Genomic DNA, 12,244 nt, shown 5'->3' on the forward strand with positions numbered 1-12,244 from the left:
AAGTTGAAGAGAGAAATCTATTTTTTTGAAAACAATTTTCATGTAATAATTATAATAGCCATAGTAATAATGAGGAAGAAGATGATATTAATATCATCCCGTAGGTTTTGTGGCATTCTTGTTTTCCCTGTAGTGTTTAATCCTAACACCAGACCTGTACACTTAGAGTCAATCATCAAACCTTTTCTTAAGTCATCATCCTCCAAACTAACCTAATACCATCATCTCAGTTTTCCATGTTTGGAAACAGGGATCTAGAAATATTAAGTGATTTGCTTCCGATTTTAACACCAGATGAGGCAGAGCTTGAACTGGAACTTGTATTTTCTAAACATATCTTTGCTACTCCATCGTGTGTTTGCTCTGATTATAAGATTCTGAAATCCAAAATCATACTCTGGTGAATTCATGGAAAGGAGAGTCATTCAGCCAAGGATATTTTGAACGACGATCAAAGCAATGATGGTGGCAGAACTCTGTCCTCATTACCACCGAGGCCTTCAACCACTTCCTAAAAGCTTCTCCCTAAATCATCGCTTCCAAGTTGTACCCAGTACATCAGCAGAGCTAGTGCTCTCCCCAGCTTTGGGCAGCCTTGTTTTGCTCCCTAATTCAAATGTTGGTGTTTTTCTGACCGAAGATATGGTCTGGGAGAATTAGTACTTTGTGTTTACTAGGTGTGCACACTGTAATTTTATGGCTAGGTAGGTGGGAAACTATTAGTCTAAATAAATATACTTTTCAACAGAACAGCCGTGTTAAATGAATTGCATAGTCTGTGTAGATCAGAAACAGTAGCTCCATCTTTTTTTTTCTTCTTCAGAGTGTTAGCAAGCTTGAATAGTCGTGTGTTTCATTGCAGGCAGAAATAAATGAAGAGTGAATCGTGTTAAAGTGAAGTCAGGAATAGAGCAGGATCATAGCCTGTGTGATACTGTGCTCTCTGTCGCTAGGGGCTGATGGATTCATTCCTTTGGAGCGCTTTGCTGATGACGCTGATTTTCTGAGTTTGGTCCCCCAAATGGATCCATTAGCTTCACCTTCTCCTTCTGCAGTCGTTGTTGGGGATTTTGATTTTGTTCTTTTATTTTTCGATTTTTCTCTTTTTTCCCCCTCATTTTAAGTTTCTTTGCCCCCGCCAGATGAACTATTATTTAGAGCCAGCAAGTATTTTAAACAGGTGCAATAAAACAAACCACCTTTCTTGGCTCAAAATCAATCCCCTCCCTAGAGAAAACCACTGTTGTTAGTTTATGTTATTTTCCAGATCGTTTTCTTGACTTTCCTTAGTCCTGTATATCTGTGCATATACATACACAACAAACATTTTGTTGTATGGCATTTAAAAAGTCAAATGTGTATTTATTCTGCATCTTGACTTTCTCCATTAGTAATATGTCTTCAGGAAGTTTCAGTGTTAGTGCCTACTTGTCAATTTCTTTTCTTCTCTTCCATCGGTTATCTTACCAATTCTCCTATTTATTATGCATGTGAATTTTTTCCCATGATACCAACAATATGGGGCAAATAAATATACTTGTATATTTGTCTTTGTATTTGCAACACTTGTGACCAAGCCTCAGTTTTCTGAATAAAGATTCTCCTTAAATTATAAAAAGGAAAATCATTAGAAAAAAATGAATAAAGATCCTCATTCTTATTGGTTATCAGGAAGATTAAAAAATGAAAACAGAAGTGTTCACCCAATGTGTGAAAAAGAAGGATCCATAAATCCAATGTTAGCAGTGGTGTGGGAAGATAGGTTTTCTTATTATTGACTAGAATACAAAAGGTGTGTCCCCTTTTCTGGGGACAATTAGAACCACTTCTAGGGACCTGTCTTGGAGAAAGGATTTTGTGCTCATAGAGGCATGTTCACTTGTTTTTTGTTTGTTTGTTTGTTTGTTTGTACCAGTGATTCTTAACCTTTCTGGCTTGCAGAGCCCTTGACGATTTTGATGAAAGCCATAGACCACGTGACATCAGGACTGAAAATGTGTTTTGAAGTGTTATCAGCATGTGGTAATAGAGGGAACCGTAAGAGTTTATCTGATGAAAAGAGATAGACACTGTCCAGTGTGCACACGTACCACCCTTGGCAGTATTTCAGGAGATGTGCAGCCCTTCTGGAAGCCAAATCCGTAGCTCCATAAATTGATTTTCCATCCTCTACCAGTTATCTACCCAAAGCTGTTGGCTCTAAGGGAGACTTCGAAATCAGAGAGGGTTCGAATAGAGCAAGGCAATGCATTTCCTCCCGTGCGAGAAATAACTTCCTTCCATTTATTTATTCCACAGTCATTTAACGAGTGCCTGCTACGGGCTTGGTCCTGGGGCCAGTACCACCCAGTGGGAGAGGTCCCAGCACACTGGACCTAGAAGAGTCCATTGTAAGGGCACCTCCACCAGAGTTAAACAGAAGACCTGAGAAGCAGAGAGCTGTTTTAAAGAACAGATGTTCTAGTTCAATTGACCAAACTAATCTAAAAGATGCCTCACTGTGGAGATTACCTTTAGAACACTAGAGGGTGCGGTTTTGATTTATAGAACTCAAGAAAGCTTTTGGGAAGCGTCCAGATTGTCTGGCATGTGTGTTCTCAGAGATGTTTTGCATAACCTGTTTCTTAGGGAGACCCTCCTGATTTAGCAACATTTAGCTGCAAAGGGCAAAATGCAGTTTTCTGGATAAAACTGCACAACTTTTCTTTGTGCACAAGCTTTCTTGCAGGTTTCTGGCTGGGAGAAAGGGAGGGATACACCAACTCTATACCTGTGTTAATTTTATTTAGCTTGATTACAAATTCATGGCATCGTCATTTCTCCAGAACCTATTATGAGGTAGAAAATACAATATCAGAAATGAGGGAAGAACCATAATGGGAACTTTGGGTGAGTCAGTAACAAATAAACTGTATTTCAGGTTTCTTGTATTTCAAAACGGGAGACCTATTGCCGATTCCTCGTTGGTTTGGAATGATTTATAGCCTTTTATTTGTGGTTGAGTGTTGCAGTCTATGTTGTCATGGAAATTCTATTGGATTTATAGGTCCATTTATCCAAAATGATTTTCCAGACTTTATTTCATGGTGAATCATGTGGCTGTTACTCCCAAGTACAAGCGATTTCTAAAAAGCTTCACATTACAAAGAGCACAAACCTGCGGTGGTTATTTTAGTGTTTTTGAAATACAAATGAGTTCCAGATGCACCTAGGCGGTCCCCTCCCCCTCCGCTGTGTCCAAGGTGTTAAGCATTTCAGAACCAGAAGCTTATGTACAAAACAGCTATGCAAGCAAGGAAAGGTTGTTTTAATAGAGAAGAAGGTTATTACAGTAACTGCAATAGGTGAACGAGGTCTTGAAGTTACTGGTTTATGGGTAAGGGCAAGACTCTCCAATCTTTGAGCCCCATTACAGCAGACTTGTTCCTCCTCCCTGCAAGTTCGGTTGTAGGAAAGAGAAAGGAAAACAAAGAGCTTCACCACATTCATCGACTAGACTTCGTGTGGCAGTGGGTGTAAGCGAGGTTTCTACACTTCAGCACTATTGACATTTGCAGCAAAATAATTAGTTGCTTTGGCGGGGAGCGTCCTACGCATTGTACGGTGTTTAGTGACCTCCCTGGCCTCTACCCACTAGATGCCAGTAGGATCTACCCCCTAGTGACACCCACCAAAAATGTCTCCAGACATTGACAAATGTCCTCTGGGGTCCAGAAATCACCCGTCTTTGAGAACCACCTCCCTGGAAGCTTTGTGCTAGGATCCTAGCAATAGCTAATAGGTAGTTCTCACCGCTAATGGGAATTCTGATCAGGATGCTGTGTGGAGAGGATTTTTAAAGTGTAGGCTGTGCAATCAAATGCCTGGGTTTGAATCCTGACTTTATTACTTCTCAGACAAGACCCAATATCTCAGCCTTAATTTCCTTTTGTATAAAATGGGGAAAATATTATAATAGTACCTACCCTCCAAATACCCCAAGGATGGAAGGAATTAAGTCACGTAAAGTATTGTAAGAATTGGATACATTAAAGCAGCCCTCCGCTGCTGCCTCTGGGCTTCATTTTGCAGTGTCTGCCTCAAGGGGAAGGGTGGAAAGAAGCAGTGCTTGGTCCGTGTAATTGTTATTTAGTCCTCGGCTGGTGTGATTCTGCACGCTCTGAGCCAGCCACCCAAACTTGCTCTGTGACACAGATAAGATCTCCCTAGCCTTATCCTCCTGCTTAGAGCAGCCTCTGTTGAACGGAATGGGTACAGAGCAGGGAAGCAACCTCAGCCGTGCTCCATTATCATAGGAGAAGACTATATTTTGTTTATCGCAGTTTCAAAAGCACAACTTTTTCACTCATTTTATTTCTTTGTTATTGAAATATACACAAAGAGGAAAATTCACAGGTAATCAGCGTACAGCTGAACGAATTTTCATACACTTGGAACCAGGCCCCAGATCAAGAAAGAGCACTTTCTCACCCCCTCCTTCCCCAAGATCCCTCTTGCAGTTACCACTCGCCAGGGGTAACCACTGTGTTGGCTTCTGAGTGCAAGAGTTTCTCCTGATTTTGTACATCATTCCAGCAGAATCACACAGTGTATCCTTTTTTTTTTTTTTTTTTTTTTTAAAGAAAATTTCTGGTTTGTTTGTCTCAGCATGGTTTGTGAGACTCGTCCATATCATTACCTGCCATTGTAGTGCATTCTACATTGGCACTACAATTGTTATTGATTAGCATCTGGGTAGTTTCCAATTATTGGAAGGTCCATTATTGATTAGCATCTGGGTAGTGTCCAATTTGGGTTTATTGCAAACAACCCTTTCACTAACTTATTTGTGTTTTCCCCCTTTCTTTTTTTCCCCCATTAGCTAATTTTTAAAGACACGTGAAACAATAGGAGGCCTATCGTAAGCCAGATGCCATGGGAGGTGCTTTACTTGAGTTATTTTATTTAATCCTCAGTGTAGCCCAGTGACAGATTTCTGATCTTCAGTTTCCTCATGGGGCTGCTAAGACGCGGAGAGGATGACTAACTTCAACCAGCGGCTCACACAGCTATTGAATGGGAGAGCTGGAACTTACTGCCGTCCTTCCTGAGTCTGTGATGAGGGAATCTAAGCAACATGTAGCCAGATGCTGAACCCACCTCATTTATGTCCAAACTGATGCTGAACTGTAAGAAATAACTCAACAAATCATGCATAGTAAATCCCTTACTGTTGGAAGCAAGAGCCTGAGCTTTTCCCTACCAAGAGACGAGTGCAAAAGTTAAATGTTTGACTAGTCAGATGAATCACCGAACCAGAAATTCCAAAAAGCAACTAATAAATAGACTTATAACGGCATAAACAAGTTTCACGCAGAGCCTTTTAAAAGGGATCCCCAAAACACCCTGACACCTGATGGTATAGGAGTCATAGGCCTGCTGTGCAATTTGGGTTCTTTTGCTCCCAAAATTTGGATTCCTGCTGTATATAGTTGAAGATAATTCCATATTACAGAGCAAGGGAAATAATTAAGGATTAGTGCACTCTGCGATTAATGATACTGTATAAAGCAAACGTTTCAGAATGTTTATTTAAATGCTACCTTGCGTGTAAAGATGTTGAATGCCTGCTGTTCTCTGGGGCACGGTTCTTCTAAAAATATTCTTCCACTGAAGGCTGTGTGAAGCCCACACACAGGTTTCTTTGCTACACCTTGTGGCATGACTCATTGGGATTGTTGGCCGGCCCAAACAATTTATTTTCACCTTTATTTACATATCCATTCTGGTCATAAAGAAAGTAATAAAGATACATAATAATAAAAAGTGAGAGTTGTTGAATTTCTTCTTACTTTTCCCAAGCAGGTGAGTAGTGATTCATTATTACAGTGATCCCATGAGGTCAGTATTACCTCTATGTGACAGAAGGGGACACTGAGCCTTAGAGATCTCAGGTGTCTTCCGTATACAAATCAGGTCTGATGCTGTAGCCCATGTCCTTTGGTCTTCATTTAATATCACCCAGTTGTGTTGTCTGTCAAGTTCATGGATATTTTTCTGTAAGTCAGGAGAGTGTGAACTGGGTTGTAGTAGGATATAATAGAATGTAGCCCCATTCTGCAGGGGAGAGGCTTGTTAGAAAGAGATGAATGAAGAGGATAGAGCTCAGAGCTCAAAGAAACTCAAAAAGGAACAGGGTTGCAGAACCGTTTTATAATGTGATGCACAGACACATATAAATATGTCTGGGTGTGTTTTGCTTAAAATCAGCAGTGACATTTAGGGGTGTATTAGTCAGAGCTCACCAGAGAAATAGGACCAATAGGAGTTATATACGAGAGAGAGAGACAGAGAGACAGACAAACAGAGAGGGAGGGAGATTGAGATTTTAAGGAAATGGCTGCCTCAGTTGTGGAGATGGGCAGGTATGCAATGTGCAGAGCAGGCTGGAAATTCCAGCAAGAGATGATGTTGCAGGCTTAAGTCTCAAGGCTGGAAACTCAGGCCGAATTTCTGTGTTGCAATCTGGAGACAGAATTCCTTCCTCTTAGGGCACCCTCTGGCTTTCAACTGATTGCACGTGGCCGCCACGTTATGGAGGGTAATCGGCTTTACTCAGAGTCTAGTGATTTAAATAGTAGTCATATATTTTTTTTAAAATACCTTTACAGCAACATCTGGAATAATGTTTGACCAAACAGCCAGGCACCATAGCTAGGGCCAAGTCGACACATAAAATTAACCATCACAGGGGGTAACAATATAATCATGACCCTTTAAAAAAGTAACTGGGAGTAAAGACTGTTCATTGATATAAAACAAAATACCCATATCATAGTTCTGAATTCAGAGTGTTTGTTATATAATATACATAGTGTGTATTTACCATTTTTCTCCATAATTTAAGTGAATAGATTTTCTTGTGTTGTAGTGTTAAAATTTCAGACTAGAGTTGCTTGGGTGGAAAACGGTTTGAAATTCCTTGCAGATGAAAGAGAAAGTAATATAATCTGGGTTTAGCAGACCCATACCTGGGTCCACTTAGCCATTTCATAGTGATTTGGGCTTATATTTGGGCCTTCCTGAACATTTTCTCCAGCAGTTTAAGTCCATTCATTCTCTTAGTATCCTGATCTCTCCCTGCTACGCATCTTACGTTATTTGTTCTTAGAGATAGCAAGAACTTCATTATAATGATTGTGGCTTTATCATTTGACTGTCCTTGCAGCTAGCTACCCAGAGCTCCCACTCATTTTATTCATTCCAAAATATGAATTAATAGTATTTACAAGAACAGCACCGTTCAAGACACAGCCTTTAACTAGGCAGGTGGCCTTCCTGCCCTCATCAGTCTTCCTGTCTGATGGCAATGGCAGAATGAAAGAATTAGAACGTGTTGTGTTGAGTGTGTGTGATCTGGCTATATAGTAGTGAAGGTACAGCATAATCTAAAAATCAAGTTAGAGTAAGAACCTATTATCCAAAGCCTTAATACTGACACCATCATTTGCAAATCGTCCAACAGGTGGAACCAGCAGATCATTAACTGTGTTGGGATTTTTACTTTGTCTTTGCTACATGTTTTTATTCTTAGGCAACTGTTTTTTGTCCACTGCCACGTTCTCAGCTGGCTGACTGTATGGTAGCCCCAAGAATGATCAGGAAAATACATTTTGCCTCTTCTGTTCTGTTATCTACTGCCTCTTATTAATTCTGCTCTTGCCTTTCTAGTCACCATCTTTATTTCATCGTGTTTACATCTCACCTGTTCTTTTCCTGTAGCTTTTTCTATGTGTTCTTCCATTCTATTAAAGATGAACAACAGTATCCTGGAAATGTCTGATGAATCTATGAGTAGATGGCCTTTCCTCTGGGCTGTCTGCATGCCATTTCCTTAATTCATCATGAATTTTTTCTTGGGCCATGTATGTGAGGGAGGGTGCACGTTGGAGAGATATTATGTAAGTTTTTTGAGAGGAAATTAAAATGTAGAGCTTTCTAAATCACCAAAGAAAGTACTGCTGGATTTTCCACTCTTGCATTGGGATCATTTCTTCTTGCCGCCATCACGACAGGGATGTGAGAGCTGACTTACACAAACAACTACAACATTAGAGAATAGGAAGTCCACCTTCAAGAAAATATCCCCTCTTGCCCATTGCCTGTATTATTCTGTATTCATTTAGTGTATGCCTTACGTGACCATGAGCCATTTACTACCTTAGGCATTTTTGTGGTACATGTATCTACAACTCAACTTTGGCATTCAAAAAACAATGTTAACCTTATCTTATTATTGATATTTTTGTCTTCCCAAGTGCGAACTGTCTTCATTTGTCATAGTGCCTTATACATAATAGGCATTAAGCAAATTTTTTTGCCTACTGGAAGGAAGCACAGTGGTTAAGGTTTTGACTAGGATCGGAACAATTAGGTTTTATCCCAACCCCACCCTCCGTCCTAAAGAGTGTTGTAATTTTAGAAATCCTTCTTTTCTTTGGCTGTAAAATGAGGATCATGGTGGTACCTACTTCAGTGAGTATTAATGAATGAGAGTACAGTGCCTGATATACAGTAGGCACTTTATAAATATTTGGAAAATAACAACATTAATAAAAGTACAGATGGCCGTCGTTTTCAGATTTGTTGATTTTTATTTATTCAGCTTAACACAGATAGTGATACAAATTGGAAACCTGGCATATATATAGTTTTAAATCAAATTGCAACTAGGACAGTTTTAAATGTAAGGGGGGAAATAGAGCAAGGCAGGAGAAAAGGGCAGCCAAGTGGGCATTTTGTTGTGACTCTGTATACATCATGCTACGACCCTATAACACGAGAGCATTGACTGCTGTCAACCCTGTTCTCACAGAACCCATCTCATCTTCCTCCCGTTACTTGATAGCGTTGTCATTCATTTGGCCATTTTCCATATGTATGATTTAGCATATGCTTCCTGGTCAGTGATGGGGTAGAATACCATTTTCCAAATGTCAGGTTATGCCACATTATACTCGATGTTATCTATCGCCTTGATCTGGCTAGAGGAATTCCTGCAGACTTTTCCATTCCAACCATTACACAAGGTAAAATTAAATGATCCACCAGGCCTGTGATTCTCGCTCATGAGTTTGAAATACTTTATAGAACTGGGCCTTCAGTTGCACCCTGGTACCCATAGTCTACCAGTGGCTTTTTTAGTTGACCTTCGTGCAGTTTGTTTCTGTTGTTGGGGAGACTTACATATCTCATGGCACTCTTTGTGTTGGAGGGACATTCATTTACACCAAGTTGACCCAGTTTTCTGGGTCCTGGTTGGAATAGACGTACAGAGCCTCAAGCTGTACAGTTTTCTTGAAGAACCAAAGTGTTCCAATATCAAACATATTTGGAAAATATTGAGTTAAAACTGTTTGGTCTTTAAATACCATTCCTCACTAAAAGAAACCAGGGCTCTGTCAAGAAATGGCCAATTCCAGGGCTGGAAGAGGGGAAATACAAGATGGGGTTAGAACATCTGTGCCAGCTAATAAGGAGGTGCTAAAGAATGAAAAATGATGGGAACATGGCAAAATGACAAAGGAATCTGTTTGAAGGGTCTCCTGCTGGGCAAATCGGTGCTCTGTGAAGCCACAGTACTACAACTGTGGTCCCCTGCCCAAAAGGCAAGACCTGAATCTAATCATGAGAAACCATGAGACCGACCCCAATTCTACATAATAACTGGCCTGCACACTTCAAACTACCAAATAAAGAAAAAGAAAGGCTGAGTAACTGTCCCAGGTGAACGTTGGGGGTCGGAGGGGTCAGTATAAAGAGACTTGGCAACTGAATGCAAAGTTAGGTCCTAGATTGGATTCCTGGACCAAGAACCAAATAATGATCTATAATAAACTTTGTATCAAAGTGAAACTTGCTCATTTTAATAATGTTACTCTGGATATGTAAAAGAATATCCTTATTCTTAGAAATGATACACTTAAGTATGTGTTGGTAAAGGGGCATATTTTCTCCCACTTAACTATTAAATGATTCAGGGAAGATAATTGCTTGGAGGGAGAGAGGAAGAATGCAAATGGGTAAGATATAAATTGGTGATGTGGGTAAAGAATATAAGGAACAGTTAATGGATCTCTTTATTGCCCGATTTCCCAGATCTTTTCTTCAGTTTCAGTTCACCATGTTTCTACAGGAAGAGGATTGCTATACAGTAAGCTTGACTTCGATTCACATTATTAGAAAGAATGCACTTTGGGGGAGGCTGAAGGAAGGCTCTGAACATGGCACTTGAGAGCAGATACAGAAAGTTGTTGGGCTTACTCTCAATATTCAGCAGCCACCCCAATCCCTTCCAAAGATGTTTTTGTAAAATAGGTTTCTAGCTTGTGCCTAAATTTGTCTCATCAACAATAACAACAAAATGATTTAAAGTCCAGTGCCCTCTCGGCAAAACTCCATCAACTTATTTACTTTCATATTTAAGATATCTTTAAAAGTTAACATAATTCAATAGACTACAACTTTAGAGAAATAGCAAGGAAAACTGATACTTCAGACCTATGGCTGCTGTTCTCTTTATGAGACATTTTATTATCCTGATGGGTGGAGCCATGACTCAAAGACATTTTCTAAAAATGAATTTCCTCACCCAGTTGTAAATGAAAATGCTCTTGAAGAGATCTTAAAGTATTTTGTATCACACACTATTCAGGTGATGCATTAAACAATGCCGCCCCTGCTCATGGGCTGAAGAATAAGAAAACCTTCCGTGAACTTAGTTCATTTGAGGGCCTGGGTTTTAAAAGGAAAGTGAAGTGTAATTTTCTGAATATACTTTTGCAGAGTTTCTTTCTTGGGTTAGTGGCATTGTCCCCAAAGCAATTCACCCAGTATTAAACTATTTTAATCTGCACTTCATTGAATGGGTTTTTTCTCAGAGTAAATTCATGATGTCTGTAGCCGTCCAGACATAAAGGCAACACATTTATAAGAGGTTGCCAGCATCAGTGGGAATGCACAGTCTAAGGAAAATAACTCACCATAAGAAAGAATACTCTCCAAAAGAATCTACCCATCCTTCTCCCATCCACTTGGTTATCTAACTTTTCCTAAAAAGTGTCCTGATTTGGGGTCCCTAAATATACCCTTCAGAGAAGATATGTCACCTTGTTCTTAACATCTTGGTTAATTCAGTCAGCAGGACTCTGTTCGCCTTTGATGTGTACTTCACCTTGTCTCTCTGACTTCCCTTTTCCCATTGGGAATTTATCATTTAGTATCAAGTCTCCATACTCCATCTGGGGTGTGGTTGTTCAGAAAATAGCATCATGTCATTTGGAAAAGTGGGAAAATAGAGGTCATGGAAGAGAGCTAATGATATAGGAGATTTGATTTTCTGTAAAGAGTAGGGGCCATTCTAGAAGATTCAGTGCAATCACATTCATATTAGAAATCTTAAGATGCCTGCCAAAAGTTAATGTGACGAGGATGACGATTTGTGGAGCACAGTTAAGGTCCAGGCATAGTGCTACACACTGTACCCTGCACCTGCATGTTTGATCCCCACGCCCATCCTACCAAGGGTAAGCGCTTGATTCTATATGTAAGGAATGATGCTTAGAAATTCGCTGGCTTTGCCTGAGGGCTCACATGCAAGTAAACGAAGAAGCTGGAATAGGGTCCCAGATCTTTCATTTTTATCGCATATGTAGTCTCTCAAGAATACTCTGTAGGTTGTTTTTGTTCTCTGAATTGTTCAGGTATTGAGGAATGTGCAGGCATTAAAATTGTATAATTATTTTAAGTTGATTTATCCGTGTTCTGCTTTTTGAGTGAGAAGCCCTTGCCACATGTAAGAGAAGGTATTTAAGGTTGGTATGAGAGCACCTGGACTTTACACTCTTCAACTGATGTTTCTTTTTAACCAACTCGGCATCAACTTTTGAAGCACTATTTCCTCATCTGTAACTGAGTGTAGTAATTTCTGCCCAGTCTTCACAGGGATTGTTAGATGGATTTAGTGAAATCATGAATGGGGTGGCTTTTCGCAAACTGTAAAATATAAAGCATTATTATTATCATTACCATTATATTCTTTTTCGATTGACTAAAATAGTCCATTTGGACTGTTTCTCAAAGCTACTGAGAGCCCCCCTCAGATTCTCGTCATTAGAATGGGCATTATCTTTAAAGATGTGTCCATGTAAGCGTTTATAATTTTAGCATAAGGACTGAATCTCAACAGTCTTAGTTTCCTACTTCA

At 39.8% G+C, this 12,244-nt stretch overlaps 1 protein-coding gene across 5 annotated transcripts in view; it reads left to right on the top strand.

Moving 5' to 3' along the window:
- The window catches only part of PTPRG (protein tyrosine phosphatase receptor type G), a 726,426-nt gene that overhangs the window by 480,238 nt on the left and 233,944 nt on the right, over window positions 1-12,244 (top strand). The gene's annotated exons all lie outside the window — the stretch shown is intronic.

The sequence above is a fragment of the Balaenoptera ricei genome, chromosome 11 (assembly GCF_028023285.1).
Source record: "Balaenoptera ricei isolate mBalRic1 chromosome 11, mBalRic1.hap2, whole genome shotgun sequence".
Classification (NCBI taxonomy): Eukaryota; Metazoa; Chordata; class Mammalia; order Artiodactyla; family Balaenopteridae; genus Balaenoptera; species Balaenoptera ricei.